Here is a 27,398-nt window from a genome sequence, read left to right as displayed (position 1 = left end):
AGATATTCCTCCTTAAATTTGCTCAATTTAAAGAGTTAATATTTGTTCTGCTAGTGTTCTCTGCTCTCATCATGGTAGAAAAAAGTTTCCTTAGCTTAAATATTAACCAAGCATTTCAAAGCTACGCACACACACACACACACACACACACATACACACACGCACAATAATAGGCTCCCAGGAAGGACAATTTGAGAATAAATAGAAACAGCAAAAACTGCTATAACCCTTTGACCCTTTTGTACACCTAACCCATGGTCACCATGAGTATAATGCACTGTAGAGCATTCAAGAAAAATTCTAGTAGAGTGTTATAATCACAGTTACCATCACAGAGAGGCCATTCGTGATTCTCAATCAGTGAAGAAGCCATTTTCACCCAGGAGTAGCAGAGATGAGGCTCCGCCCAGCAGCGGGGGGGGGGGGGGGTTGCTATGCAGGCTGAAAGTCACAGTATTAGCCCTATGGAAACCTGGGTTAGGGGTACCTGATCTGACCATTCCAGGAATGGGACGAGCAGAGAATGCCAGTAATGGGGTGATGTTGTGGCTAGGAGGGGGGGAAGGGGAGGAGGGAATTAGGAGGGGGAGCAGTGAGTTCGCCTTAGTCTTGTATAGTGAGCTAGAATTAGTACTGATTCCTTATTGGTAGTTTCCTAATATCTCACTTTTTATCAAATGAAGTAAAGCAGAACAAAAATGGTATCACCAAGAACAACCTAGTTAGGCAGTATACCTAACACCTGCACACGTAGGAGCTGGGCAGCTGGGAGACACTGTGGTATGACCATTATCCTGAGAAATATGAAATGTCCTGTGACCCAGGGGATGCGTGTACTCCTAAGGGTCCTTAGTGGGCATTTAGCAGGTTGGATAATGTCTGAGCCTGACTTCTTGGAACTCTGCCGTTGTTCTGACATCCTAGAAATTGATGCTACTGGCTCCAGTCATGAAGGCGACTTCTGGGGCACTAGTGATATGCAAAACAGCATCAGATAAGGCCCTTCAGTGAATACCCAAGGATCTGCTTTAGAAGTGATTCACCATAAATGATTGCCTGGTCCCTATCTACAACGTTTACTCTTGTACTATGATACTGACTTTGAACTAATTTTATTTACAATTTATTTTGTTTGATTCTCTTAAGAATATTTATCAAAGTCATTAAAGTTTTTATTGTAGAATTTGACTGTCAGGTTCTCTCTTGCATATACTGAAGCTATTTTTGTATGCAACAAAAAATTTTGACAGCATATATAGTGACATTACTATAGGTCAGCTATTTGACATATCTCTCAAATAGTTACCTTGGTTGTGTGTGTGATTGAAAGCACCTAAAATATACTTTCTTAGAAAATTTCTAGCCTACAATGAAATATTATTAACTACAGTCCTCATGCTGTAATTTATGTCTCTAGATTAAGTCATCCTGACCATTTGCAACTTTGTAACCTCTGACCTATGTTTCCCTGTGCCACAGCCTCTCCTGGTAGCTACCTTTCTTTTCCATGTATTCTTTTTTTTCAATTCTACTTATGAGCTATGACATATCTTTCTTCCTGTGTCTGACTTATTTCGCTTAACATAATGTTCTTCAATTTCATCCATGTTGTTCCAAATGGCACAATCTTCTATTTAAAAGCTTAGTAATTTCTGTACATGGAATTTCTTTCTGGATGCTCAAATGATTCTCTCTTATCTCCTCAATGAACAACAGAAGTCAAAGTTATGATGACTTTTTAATAAGACGTCTCATTGAAAGTAGAAATTTAGTCATAACACCCATTATTTTTCTTTTTGGTGATATATTTTGTAAAGTGATGAAAGAATAGAAATTTTTTCTTTTAGAACGTTTGTTTTGATTATTGGTCTCTTCTGGACTTCAAACAACTTTTTCAGTTCCCTTTGCTTTAAAAGACGTGTATGAAAGTCAAGAAGTCATAAAAATGGACCTGGTGCTCAATGTATTTAATTTGACAAAGGATGTTTCCAATTAAAAGAAAAAAAAGCAAAAAGGTGCAAAAAGAATCCAAAGTTCTGAAATTGCACAATTTCTATGCATTCCCCAATTTTGTTCTTTTCTCCAACACTCCCTTTCTCTAACTCTCTTATTCCTGCCTCCGTAGTCACTCTTTCTCCCACTTGTCTTTTCTGCTTCTCATCTCTCCTGCTTCTGTCTCTGTGTGTGTGTGTGTCTACCTTTCTCTCTTGTCTCTGCCTCTGTCTCTCACCATAATACTGACAGGGAACAAGAAAGCACTTGTAAAATTTGTCATTTGTCTTGTTTTGCAGCTGCATTGTATAAATACTGTTTTCAATATTTGTTTCTCTAAATCGAAAGATCAATAGTAGGATTATTTTATCTTGGTATCTGGACAAGTTTGTCCCGAGCACAAGATTTAGCAATTAAATTAGGTCATCTTTCTAGTTATGCCTTAAGTAGTCATGTCAGTTGTAATACCTGAGGATTGTTTTTATATGATCATCCATGACAGTATCTGTAACAGAGCAGGACAAGTTTGAAACTTACATGCACCATGGAATTTTAAGATATATTATTACAGAAATTTATCATTGTGTCCTGGATTATACTACCCCCACTTGTCTTTTCTGCTTCTCTCCTCTCCTGCTTCTGTCTGTGTGTGTGTGTGTGTGTGTGTGTGTCTACCTTTCTCTCTTGTCTCTGCCTCTGTCTCTCACCATAATACTGCCAGGGAACAAGAAAGCACTTGTAAAATTTGTCATTTGTCTTGTTTTGCAGCTGCATTGTATAAATACTGTTTTCAATATTTGTTTCTCTAAATCGAAAGATCAATAGTAGGATTATTTTATCTTGGTATCTGGACAAGTTTGTCCCGAGCACAAGATTTAGCAATTAAATTAGGTCATCTTTCTAGTTATGCCTTAAGTAGTCATGTCAGTTGTAATACCTGAGGATTGTTTTTATATGATCATCCATGACAGTATCTGTAACAGAGCAGGACAAGTTTGAAACTTACATGCACCATGGAATTTTAAGATATATTATTACAGAAATTTATCATTGTGTCCTGGATTATACTAGTATGTACCCGTTCATTGGAGAGTACAAGAGCTTTTATATATATTAAGTAGCTTTCTTACATATATTCTACATATATTAGGTAGTCTTTGAAATTCTTACATGGCTTATGATCATTCTGTTTTTCTGATGAAGAAAAATAATGCTTAGGAATAAATAATTACATTACAAAGCAAACATACAAAATAAAGCCAATTATAAACCCAGAACTAGAAAAACAATTTCTTCTAATATCAGGTACCAGCCTACTGAAAACTACACTGAGCAATATTGCCAAGAGGTCACACATAGTCTCAATGACATTGGAAAAATTATTGCACTTTAGCTTCAACATACTCATTTTTTTGGTAAGAGTCCATTGAACCTTCAGTGTTTACACCTCTAATCCACCAATGAGATAGCAAAAGGAGTTGAAGCTCTTTCAATATTTTCCAAACCACCTAAAATCGCACTGGGGACCATGTGATAAAAACATCTTCCTACTGTCAAGAGATTCTAAGGCTTTCCTTACAGTACTATTTACTTATGTTATATAAATGGCAAAATTGAAAAAACAAAAAAAAAGGATTTCCTACATGGGAAAAATAAGATGATAATATTAAAATAGAAATTAGAACTTCACAAGTACCTATTGTATATATACAAAATACACCCAACCTTATAACAGACAATACTCCCTTTCAAGGAGCTAAACTTACCTGGTTTCCAGAGAGATTTCTATTCTCAAAGGTCTAAATAAATACGAAGCCATTAAGCTTTGACCTGAACTAGATGGAACATTAAAATTTAAAACACATCCATCCCCAAAATCTGTGAAAAGCGTGCAAATCATTCACGGTATTTAATTTTATTATAAGCCACCAGTCATTATTTTGTCCTTCTGAATGTGGATTCTTTCACATGTACAATTAACAGTTTAAATATACTTTATGAAGAAAAGAGAAAAAGGAGGGAGGGATCTAGCATAAATGGATGAAATGTGAATCTCATTTTTACCTAGTAGTTAACTTGAGACAAAGTTCTAAAAAAAAAAATTCAAAATGATAAAGGACATCAGTTACATTTTATTACATTTAAAAAAGTGTAAAATATTAATACAAAGAGGTAAAGTAAACCAAGATAATATTGGAAAGGGGAGCTATAAAATTAGCAAATTCTATTTGTCCTATTTGTGATACACTTCTCATTTTCTGAAATTGATTTGAACTGTTTTATATTTTTGTCACATACTTCATGAAAAAGTTCCCTGGGGTGTAAATGCTGACCAGTCAGCAATGCTTACCTTCGTTTTTAAGATTACAGTCCACGTTCACTCTGCATTCAAACACTGCACGAGGTATTACATTTAGAGATAAATAATTCCATCATTTCAACCTGGTGCTCCTGTAAAATGTGGTGCTAGGAAACAGCCGATAGGCAGTGTGTCTGAACAAATTATAAGTCCTGTAATTGCTGCTTAGCTCTAATTACTATTGAGGATAGTGTTTGCAACTTGATTCCAGGGAGAGGGCAGACTACCTTCTGACGACACTGAACCAAATATATCCTAAAAGACTGACAAGTTACTTTCTTTCATGTAATTTTCTCCCAGATACTTAGAAAATATCACTCAGTTGTGGTAAAAAAATCAAATCAAGAAATCTGATGTCTCCTCTCCTTCCCAACAAAACAATTAAATTCTCTCACAATATCTATTTATTATTAACAATTTTATCATTTAGATTTCATTGTTTTATTTTTTCTAAGTGGGTAACTAAATATTTTTAAATTTCTTTTTTATTTCAAAAAGAAATCTGTTCTCAAAATGAACTTTATTTATAGTCTGTTACTTCAGAATAATTTATTTGCATCCTATTAGGCTTAAAGAATTGATCTCCTTTCCTATGGATTTTTAGGTTTTATAAACAGATTCAGAAGCCAGCAGGACTGATCTCGGTTCGAAGTCTGGACCTGGCAGCTTGCTTTCTCACTTTCCCTTTCTCTCTCTATCTCTGGTCAAGTCAATAATAATAATAATAATGAAATAAATAATTCTTTTTAAAAAATGATTCAGAGGATGTAATTCACAAAAACTAATGCAGATGAAAGTTTGATGTTGGTAATATCAAATTGGAGATGTTTATGCATCTCAACTCAAAAACCTAATTTTGGGTCAGCCCATGGCATAGTGGTTAAGGCAGCTAGATCCCACATGGCTGACTGCACTGTCTGAGACTCAGCATCTTGAAAAACACACTGGGTGCCCAAAATCCCAAAGGAGGGAGAGATGGAGAAGGGATTGTAGCATGACCATTCCCCATGGAGGGTACTTTCTCTCTCTCTCTCTCACTGACTCTCTATTTCTTTCCAGTGCATATGCCTACTCTCTGGCAAATTAAAAAAAAAAAAAATCACCTCATTTCAGTTACGCTGGGGAATTATGATAAAAATTAGCAGTCTTGTAGACTTGCAATCAAAATTATACATTATTTTCTCTCATGTATAACTAATTTCACTCTGTCTAGTAAGATCTGCTTATGTGATCAGAATTAGGCTCTGGTACATGCACATCATACAGTATGGCTATGACTGAATAGCTGTTTTGCTTAGACTAGGCTGGTGGTTGTTTATACTGATGACTTATCTTAGTGGGCATTTAAATGAATGAAAGAAACTTGAATAATGTTTGCAAATGTCAGGAAGAATTTATACCTTTGGCTGTGCAATTTAGCACATTCACCAACCACACTCAACATCTGAGTGACAAACAATGACACCTACCTAAATTTGGAGATTTAGTATATCTACTTATGTCAGGTTTGCATAGTTAACTATCAGGGACAGGTAAACCTAAATGACTAAGTGGATGTGGCAAACAAAATGGTAATTACAAAACCAGCTTTTATAAAGGGTGCATTTCCCCAGACTTAATGATCTCAGATAAATTTTAAGTAATAACAAAATAGCATTTTAAATGGCATGCTAACTCTATATTTATTTCCCCTCAAATAACAATTCTGTACTTCTTGCTCATATAATAAGTTCTTCATGATTAAAATAAAATTATAGCTATAACTGTGGCTTTTAAATTAAAAAAAAAATTCATCTTTACCTGTGATAGACCTCTCTCCTAAAAAATCTCTGTTCAGGAGAGATGATGTTGATGTTTTCTTCAAAGTTGTTTTTTTTTTTTTTTTTTTCCCATGGAACTAGGCAAAGTATACCATTCTTCTTCTTTGCTATCTTTAAATCAGAACCTATTCTTGAAGTATTTTTCTATAGTATTTTCAGGTCTGCCACACTAGCAAATCAAACACCCAAGCTCTCTATATTACCTCTTATTTATTCTCAGGTTAGTTCAGCAGTGCACAAAGTGTGGTCCCAAACTAGCACCAAGCATCAGTATAACCTGAGAACTTTATCTTTTTGAGGGGGAGAGGTTTTTGTTATAGGGCACGTGTGCTCACCAGAAAGACAGAGAGACAGAAAGCGAGAAATCAGCCCCCAGGGGGAGTGGCCATGTCACAATCCTTTCTCCTTTATTCTCCTCTCAGGATCTTGGGCATGCACGCACATGCGTCCAGCGTGAGTTTAAGCCACCGGCTTCGGGACTCGAACTGCAGTTAACTACATGAGAGTCCAGTAACATAGCCATTACACCATCAGCTGGTCCCCACCTAAAAACTTTTTAGGAAGCAAATTTCCTGGTCCCATCCAAGACCTGCAGAATCACAAAATGGGATAGGGCCTATCAATCTGCGATTTAATAAGCCCCACAGGTGACATAAATGAATTGACTTGTTAAGCTCCAATTTTTGCAGCTAACAAGTAGGAATAAAATAGTAATCATATCTGATGAGGAAGTCTAAAGGAAATAATGAATGTAAATTCTTACCACTGTGCCTAGAACATTGACAGGAATCATTTTTTTGACAGTTTTGTCAATGTTTAGTGAATAATGAGCATTATTATCACCATCACCAAAGTCATTGCCATGGAATTAAATTCCAATGCCTCAGTTCATTAGTCACCACTGTCCTGAAAATTAACTGAAAACATTTTTTCTCACTTACATTTTATAAAACGTGTTAAATTCTGCCTCAAGGGCAAAGCCCACATCTTGTTTTCTTTCTGTCTCTGGTCCCTTAGGCAGTGCCTTACACCTGGTAGCTGCTGCAGAATTGTTCGTAGCATGAAACCTTAGCTGGTTCTTGTACATGCACACTTTTTTAGTTCTAGCACTTTGTTCATGTTGTCATGCCTCCTAGCATGCTCTTCTCTCTGTTTCCCTTTCTAATTCTCTCCATTTTCAAATAGCATCTTAAATGTCATCTCGTTCAGGAAGCCTCCTCTCTTCTCTCGGAAGAAAGTACTATGTCTTGCTTTCCTCTGAACCTGCAATACATCCCATTACATCTCTATTACAGTACTTAAGACATTGAATGCTTATTATTTGTGCATGTGTCTTCTTCCCCAAAGAGCTCTAAGCTCTTTTGGGTTAGAAACTAGACTTAATTTGCTGTGACTGGGTGCCCTGCCCAAAGAAGGCACTCAATGATTATTTGTGTTGAATAAAGAAATGAGGTAAAAGGAACAACATCTATGTTTTTCTTATAGGAATTATGGGGGCCAGCAGGTGGCATGGTGGTTAAGGTGCTGGATTCCCACATGGGTGACTAGGGTTCAAGTCCCAGACCTGGTGGCTTGAAACTCAAGAAGGGCATATGAATTCCCCAACTCCTAGATGGAGAATAGAGAAGTGATTGTGGTGTGGCCATACTCCCCTAAGAGGGGGGGAGGATTTCTGTTTTTCCCTCTCACTGTCTCTCTCTGGTGAATGCATGTGCCTAAATAGGAAAAAAAAAAAAAAAAACCCTTAAAAAAAAAAAAAAGAATTGCATACTGTCTGATTATTTCCCATTGATAATTATGACCAGATCATCTTCAAAGAGTGCATGGATTGTGAGGATCACAGAAATACGTTTTAGAAGACTCCCTTATAAATGGAGTAGGTTCCTGACCTTGATTTTAAAGCCAGCATTTTAAAGAACTCAGAAGCATTTTACATAGAAACAAAATCATACAGAGTCATTAGATTCCTAAACTAGTACTTAAAAGCTTAATTTCACCCCAGATGTCTATATTAGACAGAGCATTACATTAGCAATAGCACCTCAATGCCAGTATTGTTACAAGGGTCTTGAAAAGGAATAAATATCCTATTTAGGAAGATGCTCAGATGCTTATGTAAAACATAAACCATGACTTTTATATTCTTTTGTATATTTTAAGATACACTCAGCAATCCATAACCAGAAGCCAATTTTTTTGCAGATTTTTCATTGTCAGGATGATTGCCATTTTATATCTCTTGGCTGTAAATTATAAATTTAGAAAGTAAAATGTCCTTGTAAGGTCTACATGGTGGTTAAGGTGCTGAACTCTCACATGGCTGACTATGGTTTGAGTTCCCAACCTGGCAGCTTGAAAATCATGCCAGGCATGTGTGCATGTGTGCCCAAACCCTGAGAGGAAAATGGAGAAGGAGGGATTGAGGTGTAGCCATACTCCTGGCGGGGGGGAGGGGGGGTTGGGGTGATTTCTCACTTGCTTACTGTTTCTTTCTGTCTCTTTCCGGTGAGCTTATGTGCTCTATGGCAACCGCCCCCATGCCACCCCAAATGAAGAAATAAAGTCTATGTATTTGAATTTTTAGAAATCAAAAATTATCGTTTTTTATTCACAGTTTAAATGTCAGCTTTTTTGTCTTCATTTTAGATTAATTTAAAATTGACTATGACCTCTGATACTTTAGCTTCAATTCCTAGACAAATACATGTTGACAAACTTTTAATTACATTAATGAGGCAGGGAAACCTGCTATTTTAAAGTAACTCTTAGGAGAGTAAATAATCATTTTTAATGAATAAATGATAGCTTTTCCAATGATCTGAATTGAAATCTTAGATTTTTACAAATTTACTTATTTAAAGCAAGATAACTGATAAATAAGCTATCTGTGAGGGAAGAAAAGCAGTGGCAGCTCATGACATAGGAGTTAAGGCAACTGAATCTCACATGGAAAATTGTGCAGTTCAAATCCCGGTCCTGGTGGCTTTTGAAACACTCTGGGTGTATATGTGTGCCCAAAATTCCCGAAGGAGGGACAAATGGAGGAGAATGGATTGCAGCATAACCATTTCCGTGGGGGTGGGGGGGTAAAATTTTCTCACTGCCTGTCTCTTTCCAGTGAGCACATGTGCCCTCTGGCAAAGTTAAAAAACAAACAAAACATATTTTAACTGTTACTTTTGTTTCCCCCATCACTGATCTAGACATGATAAACTGAAAAGTAGGGTGTTTGCTCCTTAAGAATGTGACTATTTTTGCAAATAAAAATAATATACCTGAAATAATTAAAGACTAATCCAAAGACACATGAAATTTAGTGTAAAATACAGGTGCAGATATAGAAGTAAAAGACAGATTATAACCTCTACAGGACAGAATCTTTGTTTTGTTCACTAATATATTCTAAGTACCTGACGCCATGTTCTGCACATATCAGAAGATCAATAAACAACAGTTGCACCAAAAAGAAAGGCTGGAGAACTTCCACAGTGTAGCAGGACTTGAGCAACACTAAGATATATGAGTCTTTGATTCCTCCTGTAGCTCCCCACCTACATCTAGACTATCAACAAGTCCGGTTGTTTCCACCATCAACACAGATGCAAATCTTCATCCTTCCCTCCATGTTGCTGCCACATTCTGTTGCAAGACATCAATATTCACCTGGACTATAACTAATGGCTCTTAATGGATCTTCCTGGGACCCCTTAGGCTCTCCCACACTGGTTTTTCACATAGCAGCTGAACAATCTGCTTCAAAAGACAAATCTGATCATGTGACTTCCAAAGACAAATCTATTCATGTGACTTCCATGCATAATGGATTCCCGCTGCACTTTGAACAAAATCAAAGACGTTGCTTTAGGTTACACCAGTTTCAAGGCCCTGCTAAAAGCCACACTTAGTACCACCTCTCCTCTGCACCAGCAAGAGCTAAGTTTCCTCTGCCTATTCCCATATATGTCAAAGTCATTGCCATCTCATGGCTTTACTGCCTTTGCCCTTAGCATGGAATGCTCTATGCTCAGCTCAGCTGCATCTCAGCTCAATTATCACCTCCTCTGTGAGGCCTTCCCTCTATTACATCGCTCTGCTTTCATTACTCCATGGTATGTTTTGTCTCTAAAATGACTTCATTTATTTGTCTACTTGTTCATGGTTTCCTCTCACTAAAATATAATCTCCAGGAGGGCAATGATTATATTCTATTGTAAGTACTCCATTTCCAGATTCTGGAACAGTGCCCGGCCTAAGATAGGCACTCAGTACGTATTTGAAGTGAATGAGTGAACTTTTTCCCAGACTTGTAAATGTGAAGACTTTTTTTTAAAAGCATCTAATAGTTTCAAGGACTTCTCACATATTATTAGTGTTATTCTTTCCTTTAGTATTCATTGATTATATTTGAAGCTGTATGAAATCAGTAACATTTAAAGATAATTGGTATTTCATTATCACAGTGAGACTAACATACACGTGGCAAAAAATAGGCCGTGTAGGCATGAGACACGGAATTTATCCGATCTACCAAATATTTAGTGCACATTGCCATCTACGGGATCCTCAGCCCACAGAGGTAAGGAGACCCACTGATTAATATGCAGATTTGATAGAAGGGGGACAGAAAAAATGCCAATGGTCCTAGTTAGGGCTATCCAATCCAAAGATAATAAATTCTGTGCGAAGCCCTATTCTAGACCACCAGCTCCATGGTGATATAATGATGTGCTGCTCAGAAGAAGCTGGATCGCACATGGTGACTATACTTGGAATCCTAGCCAATTAGCTTGAGACATACTGGGCACGTGTGGAAATGACCAGAAGCTAATTGGCTGCGACTGGAGGAGGGGGATTGCGGTGTGGCCAGACACTGTGGAAGATGCTCATCGCTCACTTTCATTCCCAGGCATGTACACTTTATTATGACTAAAGAAAACAAGTTAAAGCTCTATCCTAAACTAAGGATAAACTAACTTATTTTTTACACCATCTATATACCTAAGTAGAGTTTATTGGTCATCTTTACACATCTATATAACAATGGCTAATAGTCATATAGCATTTAGCATGTCCTAACACTATTCTGAGCACTTCTTGTATGTTAATTCACCCAGTCTTCAAATTAATATAGAAAGCAAACAATTTGCTATTACTTTTATTCTCTACATCAGGAAACAGAGCACAAAAAGATGAAATATCTTACCCAAGGTCACAAAGCAGGCAAGTGACTGAGCTGGGGTTTGAACCTATGTAGTTTGGCTCTCAAGTTCACACTTGAGCCACTATGCTATGCTGCTTTATAATCAAAATATAGCAAAATATCTCTTGCACCATTCATGACATGTAAGAAAATTTATATATCAGATGCCATTATTTTTAAATATACATATTTCACTCTCAAATATTCTTAAGCAGTGTTTTCCTCATTAGTGCCAAATAAAGGCCTGAAATACTTAGCAGCAAGTGACTTTATGAAGCAGTTCTATATCATGAAAGAAATCATGAGGAAAGTATAAATCAAATACCAACTATCACTGTGCCATTAATATCACTGTGAAAACAGCATGATTTTCTAGGACATGCTGTGAAGTCTGAAGTGATAAGATAGCATATCTTAAAATGACTTGAAACCAAAAATGGATCTGTGAGCATATTCCCATCTCACCAAGTATGTTCTATTTTGACAGGTTAGAACATGAGGACACAGACCTTACTTTAGTATATAAGTCGTTAAATGTGCAAACCACAGTGATTTCTGCACAGTTTTGGGTCAAGCTGTCTACGACGAAAGGCCAAAATTAGCTTACAGCACTAAAATAGAATTCCAATAAGATCAATTTGTTCTGTCATTCACATGAGGCCCTTCATTTATTTCCATGTGTAGTCCCTCCTTTTTTAAAGAGATTAATTCGATATCTTATGAAATGTGAATGAACCAAGAAGTTGAGTCTCCTGCGCATAGCCCGTGTTGTGCAACATGACCCTGATGTAATAAATCTTTTGGGAAGCAGGTCTTCTTTTCCAAATGGGGCCTGTCTTCACTTTTCTCATGTGAGACTTGGCAAATGGGACATTCTGAATCTGACAGGCCACTTCTCTGCTCCTCAGCTGACAACTCTTTTTCACAGATGTCAGCTGGAATCCTTTGCCGGGGCACGTAAGGGATCAGGACTTTTGGATCACGTCCAGCCCAAAGTCTATTATCCTTCAGCTCTCTGCCCACCCTCCTCCTGCCTGCAGCAGCATATCCCTCCCACAAGGGAGCCCAGCCCCAGTGAGAGGGCACAGATCATGGCAGGAGGGTGGACTGGTTGTAACGTGAACCTGCTTCAGAGAGTTTCTCTGTAGGAAGTTCACCAAGGAAGCGAAATGTCTGCATTTCTGTGATTTATTCTTTCATAAAAATTTGGGGTCTTGGAAAGATTGTGAAAAAATTGAGGGCCTTGTATCATAGTAGCAAGGTTTACAACTAGATCTCAGTACAAGTTCTATTTCTAATCATTTACTGGCAATGAGACTGGAGAATGACTTATTTTCTGAGCCTCAGTTTTCTCATCAGAATTTTTTTTTCTCATTAGAAATTGTTTTTTCTCATTAGAATTAACACCTATCCTTTCATAGGTTTGGAAGAAGGAAGAACAATGTAACACTCATAAAATGCTTAGCACACTGTGGCACAGATAGACTTTTAATAAATGTCCGTTTTCTTTGTTTCTCAGTTGATTTCAGTTGATTCTGAAAAGGGCCAGGTGTTTGGAGACCAGAATCTAGAAATGCCTCCAATATCCTCAGCACATTCCATTTCCATTGACTGTGTCTTTGTGTTGACTTTATTCTCGGGATTCTTAAATTAGGATCCATAGACCGCCTCCTCTCCAGGACTTGTTCGCAAATATTGGCAGCCATGCTCCTTTATTGGTGAGAGGAATCAGATGTAATCGATTCTCGAAGGACTGTGATTCAAAGAGATTAAAAATCGCTGCATATGTTTCTAAAAGTTATAGGCAGACTGAATACCTTTTTGTACATCAAATTTGATTTTAAATGTACCAGAAGAACTTGTCAGTTAAAGGAGCTCTACAATGAATCTTTCTGTAAAGCAAAATACTTGCTTCATGAACTGCATATTTCATCCACACTTTTTCTATTTTTACAAAAGATTCCAATTTTCACATACCAAGTTTGCTTAAAATAGGATATATAACAATATTATATGTATAGTAGCTAACTTCCAGTAACAACTTTCAACATAGCCTTTGGCGATCCAATTCAGGTTCAATGTAAACTAAAAGAGAAGAAATGCTAGGAAACCCCTGCTCTTAACTGACTGGAATCTTGGTTAGCCTCTGTTCCAAACACGTATTTTATGGATGAAGAAATGGAGGTTCTAAGAGGTTATGTGACATGCCCAAGGTCATCATATAGTTACAGACAATGAAGAATAACAGCTGTGAAAATAATGACAGCGATTATGATGATGATGACAGCACCATGATCTATTGAGCGTTTACTTGAGCTAAGCCTTTTAGAGACTTTAACCTCACGTATTTTCACTACAGCCCTGGAGTAAGATTTTATTACCTCTATTCAGCAGATGAAGCACTCTGCCCAGGGCTTCACAGTCAGTAAATGGACAACCCAGAACTCAGATCGACTCACACCTCAAACCTCGTTTTAGCTTGAATGACTGAACTGTTAAGCACTATTTGAAATTGCATCCAAGAAAATAACAGAACAGAAACACAGGGTCTTGAAATATAAACAATTCAGAAGTTAGTTAGAAAAGATATGTCTACCAGCTTTAAGGTTTATTTATATATCAAACAAAGTTTAAAAAACAATACAACGTTGAGGGTCAGTTAGCATCAGAGCAGTAACACATGATACTGTGACAGAGATTCACACGAGAGGGCTGCTGGTTAGCATTTGGAAACCTCCCCGAATGCATTAGGCTTTTTGTCCAGAATAATTCATGCTGGAGGTGGCATTGTGATCCTTCTGGAGTTGCTGTATCTCTTTCTTTCTCTTCCTATCCCTGTCACTTATAGAATAAATAAATGAACTTTATATAAATGCTAAAAGTAGCGACCAGTAGGTAGCATGGTGATTGAGGCGCTGGATCCCCACATGGCCAACTGTGGCTCAAGTCCTAGACCTGGCGGCTTTTGCTCTCTCTCTGGTGGGTGAGTGCAAGTGCCCTATAGCAAAATTTAAAATAAATAAATAAATAATCATCGGAAAAGATAAAGATACAATATTAGTTCTTACTAATACTACACCCTTACAGATGTACACTAACAGTGCAATACTCAGGACAAACCCAGGTCATCTCCTGCTTGTTATAGTTAGGCAACCCTCTCTGGTTGTGTCCTTCCCTGACCTATCCCCTTCCAAGACCACCTTCTGGGTACCCAGATCAGCCTCTCCTTCTAGACCACATTCTGGGTACCTGGAATTACATAAATCCATGACCTAATGGCTTTGGAAGCACTTGAGGACGTGTATAAGCCTCTTTTCCAGATCCCTCCACCTGAGGTGGACCACTCCTATGTAAACCTGGATGGCTGTTCTCAGGAAATGTAGATAGAGCTTGCCAACAGGTCCTGGGATGTCCCCACACATTCTTAAAATGCAAGATGGCAAGGTGGGGAAGAAAACACCTGATACCTCCATGGTCTGGCATAGAACTTTGAGGTGTCTAGGAATTCTCAAATAATAACTGACTTTCCTAGGTGTTTATGAATATATATTTATCAAAGTAGCAAGATAAAACATACCTTATTTAGCAACTCATTGGCTTGATTTTTTTAACTTAAAAGAGTTAGACATATGTGGGTCTCAATTTATATTCTTTATTTTTAATTTCTTTTTTCATTGCCAGAGAGCATATGTGCTTACCAGAAAGAAACAGAGAGAGAGAGAGATGGAGAGAAAGTATTCCCAACAGGGCATGGTCATATTGCAATCTCTTCCTCCATTTCTCCATCCCATCAGGAATTTGAGTGTGTGCGCACACACACACACACACACACACACACACACACACACACATCTATTGTGTTTTTTGAGCTGCCGGGCCCAGGATTTGGACCACTGTTGGCCATGAGGGATTTGGGTCCCAATGCACAGGGCTTAATCAGTGTGCTAGAGAGCCAACTCTCAGTTTATATTTTTCTTTCAATCCTTGCAAATAGTAGTGCAATACAGGGCAGAACAGGCCCTCACTCTTGGTATCCCTGGTCATTTGAAACCTTTGCTGTGACTGCATATTTGCATGGGTTCCTGTTTTCCTCACTCCATTTTTATAAATATGAAATCTACCTATATAAATATCTGACACTTAATGATTGCCGACTGTAAGTCACACACTATACTAGGCGTTGGGAATCTAACAATACACAAGGAAGTCTCACCTGCCCTCGTGGAGAATGCTAAGTGCAATGATAGGGAAAATACTGGATAGACTGAGAGAAGATAACACTTTCATAGATGTCTAGCAAGATTTTCATGAAAAAATAAGGTTCAAACTGAAACCTGGAGTTTACTTCAGTAAAAGGAAATGAGGTAAGAGAGAAGGAAGAGCTGGTTCAGATGTGTTTCAAATAGAGAAAACTACACAGAAGGCCAGAAATGAAGCTAGAGCAAGCATGGTGTCCTGAACTGAAAGGTTTTCAGTACTGACTAAAGTTGTGTCCAGGCTGAGAAATTTTCTTGGTGAGATAAGCTGGGACCAGACCAGCACATACTTTCTACATCATGTTAATGTGTGTAGACTTGTCCTAAAGTCAGTGCAGAGTCAAAGACAGATTTTAAATGAGGGCAAGGTACGATGAGACGTTCATATCCGGAACATGAGTGGTTGACCAATGCACTGTGTGTATGTGCAGCAGCAGCTCAAGGGCAAAGAAGATGAGGCAGAGGCTGATGGAGCTAAGGAGTTCAGGAAGGGGGTAATACAGTAATCCATGTGAAAGATAGTTCTGGCATCAATTGAGGGTTAGGCTGTGGTGAGAAAAGAATACAAAGAGGTAGAATCCATAGGATATGAAAAGTGATTGGATAGGGTCTGATAGGGACCAAAGCAAAACTCCCAGTTTAGGTAGATGGAGGGGCAAATCACAGAGGAACAACACAGAGTAGTCAGCTAGGAGTGAAAGTTAGTTTCTGAGCTTTGACCTGTGTACCTCTTCAGGTTGACTTTTGATTTTCATCTTTCAATAGCACATACCAAGTCCAAAGACCCAAGAGCTATGTGCTAGCCTGTGTGGGCCTCCCCTTCCACTGAGCTTCATGCTCCTCCACCATCAGGAGGAAGGAGAGACCAACGACAACTGTGAATAAAGGAACTGCTTGAATGAGGTTCTCGTTTATAATTCCTCTGTCACAGATAATCATTTATTTAAGCTATTTGGCCATCATAAAAGTTACAGGACTATTCAATAAATAATGTATCTGAATAGCTATAATTACATTTGATTTTCAAATGCCTAAAATATTACAGCAAAAATTCTTATTTAGTCAATATTTCAAGATTCTGCTTTCAAATATTTGAAATTAACCTACTAAAATCAACTAATATGCTAACAGTCCACACAATAACAGCAACAAAAACAACAAAGAATCCAAGAGGATAGAATCAGTTCTTCTTGAAAACAAATTTTTCCAAAGTAAATATCATTTTGCTCAATATTGATGTAGACCAGTTTATATTATTCATTAGCTAGATCATATACAGTACAGTTTAATCTTTTAAAAAAGTCTAAAATATAAGTTAAAAGCTAAATTTAAGAAAGTTACTTTTGAACTTTCTAACAGTTGAGCTACATGAATTTTTGAAGTTAAAATAATAGAAATCAATACTATGTAAGGGAAAGACGAAAAACAGATGAGAAAGCTTTCAAGGGTTTCATCAATATTTTAAGCAAGCTCAGAGGAAAAAAGCAAGTCCAGGTGTCAGCAATGCTAAGGTTACTCAGATCTAATGCCTATGTGGATTTAGATAAAATCCTTAATTTTTTTTAATATTTCAGCTTCTACATAAAGAAGAGAAACAGAATAAAAATAAAAACAAACAACAAAATGCCATAGAAAATAAGGTTTAAAATGAGTTCTAACATTCACTTGATATGAATAAGATGGATGTTAGATCTATCTTATTTTCTGTTTATATAGGACTGTACCCTGTGAACCAAAAGGAATGTTTAAATCAACCCTTTGTTGTAATATTCTTTAAGGTTGTTAACAAAATCTTTACCCCAAGAGGAATAGGCAAATAATTAACAAAACGAGTATGCTTAATAGAAGTACTGCTCATACCTAGATCAAAGGACTTCAATTCTACACACAAACTGCAATTTACAGTAGGAGAAATGTAGCAAAACCGAAATCTATTCAGGAAAAATCAGACACACACCCTTCTGTGGATAAAACACAGATTAGAACTGAGGCTAATCAGACAGGTAGAATTGTCCTTGCTCAGAACAATAAATGAACTCAGTACAACAAAATGAACTTTTCTATTTATCCTTTCAAAAATTGTTAGGAGTCATCTTAGTGCAAACAACAAAGTAGAAAGTCCATGGAAGTAGAATCTAAACTATTTCTGTTTGGCTCTGAACAAGATATTTATCAGTTTCGTAAGAAAGAGAGTAGGCTAAAATTATTACATATGTATTAGGATATATATATGTATAGGAAAAGTCATGACATATTTTTCTATGTGTTTCCATGCAAAAATGCATCATGACTTTCCCAACAATATATATCCCTGAGTAAACAATAGTAAATTCTGCTGGGTAACCTCTAAAATAATGAATATTGAAACATTCACATTATAGCAAAATTAATCGCAGCTACTTACAGGAAAAGGCCATTAAAACCCACAAAGCCTATAAACAAACTCGACGGAAGCTGTACTGAGGGAACTAGTCTTAAGTCATACTCTTATTAAGGAAGCTAATCTGAAGTCATACTTGTACATAGAGAAAATGATAGTCTTCACATAGCATAAATCATGTACATTTATAATTACAAATACAATTAACTACCATTTTCTCTTATGATTCAATAGAGTTAAGTAAAGGATGGAGGAATGTTGCAGAGGCTAAGTTTGACTGTGTAGAGAAGCTTTTTGCTTTGCCTATTCTCCCATACTTCCTTTTTGAACCTCCCCCTTTAGCCCTGTATCCTGGGATATTTCTCTCTCTGGGTGCTACTCTGATCAAGTTACTGTCTCGGAGACCTGCTCTTCCTCTTCTGATTATCATGTATATCGATGTGCAGGTTTCGATGTTGGTCTTCTGCTGGCAGCCCTCTACCCACTCTTCCTGCATGATCTTCCTGACTTTCATGGAACCGTCTCTCTGCTAAAGACCACTACTCAGAACTCAGGCCTCTTCCCCAGGACTCAGGTCTGCAGATCTAGATACCTGCTGGCTATTGCCAACTGGAATCTGGATCTGTAAAACTGAGACTCATAACCATATCTAAAACCAAACTTACTCAGGATGAGCGATTTCACTCTGAAATGTAACAGAATGAAATTACTCATTCTAAAGGAATATCCTGTGATAATAAGAAATGTATTTAAAAGAAAAAGCGAGTCAGTGCCAAAAAGTGAGAAAAGAAAAACATTAACAAGATTTCTTATAAATCTTCAGTGTACCAGAATCAGATATTTTAACAATAATTACAATAATCTGATTACAAATTCAATTTAATATTATTTGAACTTGAAGTTCAAATGAAGAATGGGCTTTCGTTCACATAGGCTTGTTTTGCCTATCACCAAACCTTGAAACTAGATTGAGAAATAGATGTAGCAATTTTAACATTTATTTGGAATTCTCTTTGGCCTCCAAGCATTGCTTCTTTCCTGACAACAGTAGAGAGGCTTTCAAAGGCCACTCTTCTGGGAGAGAGGCTCCACATGTGGTACCTGATTCTGCACCTTTCACTGCAGAAAACTAGATCCAGGGGGAAGAAAATTAAGGGGAAAAGAAAAGATAGCAAAAGGGAAAAAAAAGTTTAACATATTTCTATTATTATTATTATTATTATTTAGAGAGAGATTTTTTTTTGGGGGGGAGAGGTTTTTGCTATAGGGTGCGTGCACTCGCCAGACAGACAGAGACATAGAGACAGAAAGTGAGAAATCACCCCCCAGGGGGTATGGCCACACCGCAATCCCTTCTCCATTCTCCTTTCGGGATCTTGGGCATGCATGCACACGCGCCCGGTGTGAGTTTAAGCCACTGGGTCTGGGACTCAAACCATGGTCGACTATGTGGGAGTCCAGTGACATAGCCATTACGCTAACTGCTGGTCCATAGAGAGAGATTTTTGCTATAGGGTGTGTGTGCTCGTTGGAGAGATAGAGAGCAGAGAGACAAAAAATGAGAAAGTCACCCTCCAGGGGTATGGCCATGCTGCAATCTCTTCTCCTCCATTTTCCTCTCAGGATCTTGGGCACGAAGGCACATGTGCCCCCCCACACACACTGGGTCCAGGACTTGAATTGTGGTCGACTATATGGGAGTCCAGTGACATAACCATTACTTCATCTGTTGGTCCCAAGCCTAACATATTTCTTCCCCTACTAAAATTCTTGAGAATAAATGGTAATTGGTTATGTCAAAGTGTCATGAAGATAAAAAAAAAGGACCCTTTTCTTAAAAAAGAGGGGAAGTGCCCATATTTTTAAAGTTTATATTTGTGACCTAGTGCTGATGCCCACAGAATATTTGATAAATGTGAAGTGATACAATATTTTCATTGAAAATCTATTCAAATTTCTTCATGGGTTCATTCTAAATGAAAAGGTGAAACATTACATTGCATATGGTTGCAGAAGCCCTTGAACTTATCCCACTCCCCCACTCCAAACAGTGTTTCTTCTTATATTCTTTAAGGATGGTAACTCTACCACAACACTTGCCTCCTACCTTTCCTTTTCTTCTCACGCACTCACCAAATCCTACCTGTTTAACCTTCTAGTATGTCTCACATTCATCCTTATGATGGCCTCTACCCTGTTTCAGACCATCATTTCTTCCCATCATTATTGATCTTCTTCAATAATTATCATTTTATATTATAAATGCATTTAATATTAAAATGGAACCATATCACACTTATGCTTAAAATACTTTCTTCCATCTAACCATTTAACAGATTATTTTTAAAGAGAGATTTTTTGCTATAGGGTATATGTGCTCACTGGAAAGACAGAGAGCCAGAAAGTGAGGAATCACCCAACCCAGGGGGATGGCCACACCACAATCCCTTCTCCTTCATTCTCCTCTCAGGATTTCGGGCATGCACCAACATGCGCCTGGCAAGAGTTTCAAGCTGCTGGGTTCAGGACTTGAACTATGGTCAACAATGTGGGAGTCCACTGACATAACCATTACACTGCCTGCTGGTCCCCATTTAACATATGTTTGTTGAGAATCAGGCTCTGTGAGACAGATACCTACATGATATTCTTGAACAAAACAGTTGAGGTCTCTGTGCCTATTGGGCTTCTCCTTCGCTGTATCATTTACACCAACAGAACCTCCACCATCCTCTGTGATGAGATCCTGACTACCATCTGAGCTTCAGTTCTCAGCATGCCTGACTCAAACACTGACCAGCAATGTGCATGTTTACAGTCCCACAAATGTGTTACACTGCTTCACACCTTTACAATTTTCTCCTACTGACCCTTTGTTCTCCTCCCCTGCTTTCATCTTCCTATCCCTATCATCTTAGAGAGGAAGTCTTTTTTTGACCCAATACATCTGGATAAAGGATCCCTTTATTGTGTTCCTACAATATCGATATCACCAGACCTACCATGTTGTATTATAAGTATCTATATATATGGACACAATCATTTTGGGTACACTCATTTCTAGACAAACATTTATTTAATGACTACCGATCTTGAACATGATTCATATATTCTATAATAATTTCAGGGAAAAAAAAAAACTGGTGGCAAACAGATATTCCAGAGAGTCATATTTCAGAGATGCATGCAGCGGGGGAGGTATTTGGATCCCAGACGTAATCCCACATGGGCCTAAACAATTTAGGAAGTTCAAGAAATACAGGGAGAGTCCAACTGATTGATTTGTTTGAGTAATCTCTGCTGCACTAGTACATGTCCTTCCTGATCAGGTGTTAATTAAATGTGTTGGGATAAAGGTTTGCCCTTTAGAGAACAGGATTTGTGGAAAACCTTTTAACAGATGCCTTCAAGCATTCTTTATATGGAGTATAAGGATTCCAGGGGAAAAAAAGCTGGAAATGAAAACATATCAAAGAAGTAGAAAGTAATCATTATCTGCAAATAGACATTTATGACATGGAAAAGAGCCTTAAGAGAGTAAAAATTAAGACTTCCAATGAGTCTTTTAGGACACAATATAAACCAATAAGCATGCTACTCAGGCCTAGCTGGATGAAAGGCTTTTGTTTTATTTGTGTGTGTGTGTGTGTGTGTGTGTGTGTGTGTGTGTTTAATGTACCAGAAGGTATAGGTATTCACCAGGAAGAATAAGAGAGAATGAAAGAAAAAAAGAAGAAAGAACTGAAAGAAAAGAAAATCACAAGAAAAGGAAGGAAGAAAGAAAAGAAAAGAAAAAAAGCATTCTCCCATGGGGAATAGTCATTCACAATACCTTCTACTCCATTTATCCCTCATTTTGAAATTTTGCAAATACATGTACACACATCTGCTGTGTTTTTCAAGCCCTCAGGTCCAGGACTCAAACCACACAGTCAATTGTATGGGATCCAGCTTACACAACCACCAGGCCATGAGCTGGCCCAGAATCTTGTTTTTTAAAGCCAAGGTTCATAGCCAAAGCTATTCCCTGAGATGAGATCTTGGAAAACAATTTTTTCCACTTTAAATTACTTCAAATTAGTGTAAATGATTTAAAGTTGATTATAGATCAGATATATAAAATAAAAATATAAAGCTTTTCCAATCACATCTGCCAAAAAGTATACATGAATATAGTTCTTTTCCATCTGTAGATGTATTATTATAAATCGCTAATTATATAAAGCCAGCATGTACCTGAAATAGAAAGTTTGCCCATTCATGTCAGTATATTTCTAGTAGACTATGTGGCAGCTAAACCTGTGCTCTTTTATAATTACTAATCTTTGGGGGGAAATGTCAGGTTAATTTAAGGGTTTATTAAACTCCTATAAATTGCATATCTTATCAGAAAAAAAATAATGTCTTTTTTAAAAGTTTGGGTAGCCTACCCTCAGTGGCACGGTTAGTAGTATACTGAGCTGCAGTACCAGAAGCCATGTGGCTGACTGCAGGTTCAAATACCCTTTTGGTCAATCTGAAACACACAGGGCATATGTGCATGCAGAAGATGCTGAGGAACTAGAGGGCTTTGGGATGGAGATTGTGGTTTGATGAGACCTTTTTTTTTTTTTTTTTTTTTTTTTTTGATGAGACCATTTTGAGGGTGACTATCTCTCTCTTCTCTGTCTCTGTCTTTCATGCACGCACATGCACCATCATGAGTAAAACACATAATTTAAAAAAAGTTTGGCTCCTTATTTTAGTTTTAGGTTTTTGCCATAGGGTGCACATGCTCTTCAGAGAAATAGAGAAAGGCACAGAGAGAAAGAGAGAAAGTGAGAAATCTCTCCCATCCCCAGACGCCCAGAGGGGATGGCCAAGCTATAATCCCTTCTCCTCCATTCTCCACTTAGAATTTTAGGCATGCATGTACATATATCTAGCATGATTTTCAAACTCCCAGGTCTGGGACTTGAACCATGGTCAACCATGTGGGGATTCAGTGCCTTAACCATAATGCCAACTGCTGGTCCCAGATAATTACATTTTAGTATCTATAATAAATTATTAAGACGATACTAGTTACATTCATAGAAAGAAAAATATCGGATAAAGTAATACTTTAGTGGTGTGTACTGACCGTCCATTTTCACTAAAGAACAAATTCAAGAACCAGCAGGTGACGTGGTGGTTAAGGGCACTGGGCTCCCACGTGGCTGACCATGGTTTGAGTCCTGGACCTGGCGACTTGCTTTCTCACTTTCTCTCTCTTTCTCTCACTCTATCCCTCTCCAGTCAATTAAAATAAATAAATAAATAAATAAATAAATAAAGTTAAATAAAACAATTCTTTAAAAAAATACAGTTGGTGGCTACGAATAAATGTCAATGACCTTAGATTTCTGTAAGTTTTCTTGAGCTGATATATTTAACTCTTATAATGTTTTTTAGCTGACATATGTCCATTTTCCACATTAAGCAATCAATAAGTTTTTTTTTTTTTTTTTTGTTTCCCATTTAAACAATAAAAAATTTTTTTTTTTTTTTTTTTTTTTTTTGAGAGATTTTCACTGTAGGTCACGTGCGCTCGCCAGACAGACAGAGAGAGACATAGAGACAGAAAGCAAGAAATCACCCCCCAGGGGGATGGTCATGCCGCAATACCTTCTCCTCCATTATCCTCTCGGGATCTTGGGCACGCACGCACACGCGCCCAGCGTGAGTTTTAAGCCACCGGGTCCGGGGCACGAACCACGGTCGACTACGTGGGAGTCCAGCAACATAGCCATCACACTAACTGCTGGTTCCCGCAATCAATAAGTTTTTAAAGAGTTTTCACTGCTTCAGCAATTACTCATTATTTAATTACATAATATATGCTATTATTGTCAACCGGACATTAATCACTCTCCTTAACTAGTGACAGTACTCTGTGAGATGGGTGTGTGTGTGTGCGTATGTGTGTGTCTGCGCATCCATACACATAGAGAGGTTCTGCATGTAATGTCTATATTTCAATACATTTCCAATACTCACTAAAATATTTATTCATTTGCAAATTTTTAGTATCTGATATAAGGCATGTGTGCTTGCTGGAGAGGAGGGAGAGAGAAAGTGAGAAATCACACCCTGGAGGTAATGGTCATGCAGCAGTCCCTTCTCCATTCTCCTTTCGGGATTTTGGGCATGCATGCACACACAGCTGGTGTGATTTTCTGCCAGGTTTGGGACCCTTACTGCAGAACTGGTAATGTGGGATCCAGCTGCCTTAACACCCATGTCACCTACTGGAGCCCACTAAAATACTTACTAAATAAGTACAATGAGCCAAGACTTATGTTCATCCTGAGTAAGACCTAGTCTCTGCCTTCAAGAAACTAGTTGGAAAAATAAAACATACATGAGAAGGGTAATGAGTGAGTTACATGCAAGGTAACAAGTAACTCTCCTTTCTGAATACATACCACAGTGAAGCCATAGATTAAAACTATCACAATTATACACAAAGCAGTAGGTATAATCATCTTGTCCTCCCAAATCAAAACCATTAGAGACTTACGTGTTGTTTGTGTGTTGTTTGTCTATGTATGTGCAGTTCATTCTGAGACTACTTATGCCTCATTATGCACATATTCATAGTTGCCCTATTGAGAAGCACTTCGTATCAACTCGAGTCATAATTATTAATTCCCAATCAAGATGGCCAGAACTGACTAACCTCCATGTCCATTGGGAAGCAGTTCTTTTGCCTTTGAAAGTCATTAGACTGTTCTTGAAGGCTGAAAGTCACACTGACCCTTTACTGTTTGTTCAGCTGATCACAAATCAAAGATAATGATATTTGCATTGCTAATAAACTTTCTTCTAAATGTGCTAACTCTTGGTTTGGTATAGTTCCTTCTACCTGAAAAGAGGTTATATGACTTCCTTCATGAAAGTTTAACTAGAACTGATTATCTAGCTAAAATCATTTCCTCACTTGCATAGTCACAAAAACACATGTATTTTAAATCCAGAGATGTATGAAATTCCATAATCATTTATTCCATATAAAAATCAGAAATGATGAGCAAAATAAATTAAGGTATGTATTAATTTACTCTGACACCCACATAAAATTACCCAACAAATCTGGGCCCACTCGAAGAGTACTTCTTAGTCATTATCGCTAGCATAAACCAATGTGACAATAGCCTCTTGCACTAATTTTGTAGAATCAGAATAGAAGAAAAAATATATATATTTTTTGATGAAGACAAAAACCTAGTTAATGTGGAGAAAACTTGAAAATATATTAATGTGGATGCTTTTGCATACCAGACTTAAAGCAGGTACTTATTTGTTTCTTTAATGTTTATTTGATCACAATTATTAGCATGTATTGACTCTTACTGACTTACTGGTATGACATGAAAAATGAGAATTCCAAACTCGGTTTCCTGAATTAATGATGACTAAATTACATCAGACCAAAGTCAGATAACTAAAACACAAGACAAAAAAATTAAACGAACAAAAAAACAAAAAGAAACTGCCTTGCTTGAAGTACAATATATTGATAGTGGTTTAAAATATAGGCTAATTAGGGACCAGTAGTTGGTGTAATGGCTATGTCGCTGGACTTCCAATGTAGTCGACTGCAGTTCGAGTCCTGGACTCAGTGGCTTAAACTCATGCCAGGTGCATGTGCATGCGTGCCCAAGATCCCGAGAGGAGAATTGAGGAGAGGGTTTGCATCATGGCCCTCCCTCCTCGGGGGGTGATTTCTCACTTTCTCTTGCTGTCTTTCTCTGTCTTTCTGGCAAGCGCATGTGCTCTATAACAAAATATATATATATATATATATATGCTAATTTCTCATGTGCCCTATAACAAAAAACATATATATGCTAATTATTAACTGTTTTATTCAGTTGCTTGATCAGGCATAAATAAATATATACAAGAGTAAGTATTAAACAAATAAATGTACATAGAGAGGCAGATATTAAAGTGATGACTATGATACTTATTTCAATAAAATATATTCCATGAATTTTATGACATTTACAAACTTATAAATTATCTCAACATCTGTCAATAGCTTACATAATTTGCATACTTTATCCTAAATTCCAATGATTATATAAATTTGGTTTCAGAGTTAAATCCAATGAAAAAAGATTTTTTGATGTTAAAAAGTAATAACCAGGACCAGCAGTTAGAGTAAGGGCTATGTCGCTGGACTCCCACGTAGTTGACCGTGGTTCGTGTCCCGGACCCGGTGGCTTAAAACTCACGCTGGGCGTGTGTGCGTGTGTGCCCAAGATCCCAAGGGAAGAATGGAGGAGAAGGGATTGCAGCGTGGCCATGCCCCCTGGGGGGTGATTTCTCACTTTCTGTCTCTCTGTCTCTCACTCTGTCTGTCTGGTGAGCGCATGCGCCCTATAGCAAAACCTCTAAAAAATAAATAAATAAAATAAAAACAAATAAAAAATAAAAAGTAATAACCAACAATTTTGTAAAATTTTCTATGTAGCAAGTGCTTTGCTAAGTGACTTCTATGCATTATATAATTTAATTTCTATTAGAATCCTATGAGATAGACTCTATTATTTCCATGTCACAGATAAGATTGGGAAATTTTATTGAGTTAAATAACTTGCCCACTTACTGTTAATAAGTGACAGAACTTGAATTGAATGCAAGTGTTAGTGACTCTAGAGTCAAATTCCAACTCATATTTGGTCTAATGTGGTTTAGAAATTTAAAGACCTGTAATAGAGTCCCAGTGTCAATCAATGATTAGCCCTGAGATCTTAGGGAAATCACTAAATTTCTCCAAACTTCTATTTTCTAATATATAAAATAAAGCTAATGAAATATCCCAATCATTGTCACCAAGTTACAAGGGGATTCAAGAGAAAATATGAGCAAAAAAGCTATATAATGATCTATAAATATCATTTTATGACCTTGTAATTAATAGGTTAACATTGTACAACTCTCAAGGCATTCTGTGAGGCCAAGCAACAACATAAATCAAAGCTCTCATCAGAAAGAGTTAAGGGGACTGGCAGGTGAGGTGGTGTCTGAGGCGCTGGACTCCCACATGGTCAACAACAGTTTGAGTCCAGACCTGGGGGCTTGCTTTCTCACTTTCTCTCTCTTTCTCTTTCTGCCTTTCTCTGGTCAAATTAAAATAATAAAAAATAAAGAAAAGAAAAAGAAAGAAAGAAAGAAAGAAAGAAAGAAAGAAAGAAAGAAAGAAAGAAAGAAGGAAGGAAGGAAGGAAGGAAGGAAGGAAGGAAGGAAGGAAGGAAGGAAAGAGAAAGAAAGAGAGAAAAAGAAAGAGTTAGGAAGCCATGGGAGCAATTTTCTCTTTTAAAATTATAGGTAGGTTGCACTCCGGGGGGGCGCGCCACGTGGC

The 27,398-nt window shown here is 37.4% G+C and overlaps 1 protein-coding gene across 5 annotated transcripts in view; it reads right to left on the bottom strand.

The window, feature by feature from the left end:
* Nucleotides 1–27,398, bottom strand: part of ZNF385B (zinc finger protein 385B) — a 366,382-nt gene that overhangs the window by 128,380 nt on the left and 210,604 nt on the right. The window contains exon 1 of one of the 5 annotated variants that reach the window (XM_006151641.3): nucleotides 4,343–4,520. The exons of the other annotated variants lie outside the window; for them this stretch is intronic. The gene's annotated coding sequence lies outside the window, so the exon portion shown is untranslated. Of the gene's footprint in view, nucleotides 1–4,342; nucleotides 4,521–27,398 lie in introns of those variants that run through there. 5 annotated transcript variants of the gene reach the window in all.

The sequence above is a fragment of the Tupaia chinensis genome, unplaced genomic scaffold (assembly GCF_000334495.1).
Source record: "Tupaia chinensis unplaced genomic scaffold, TupChi_1.0 Scaffold000322_1, whole genome shotgun sequence".
In the NCBI taxonomy this organism is placed as follows: Eukaryota; Metazoa; Chordata; class Mammalia; order Scandentia; family Tupaiidae; genus Tupaia; species Tupaia belangeri.
This window is presented reverse-complemented; position numbering and strand designations above follow the sequence as displayed.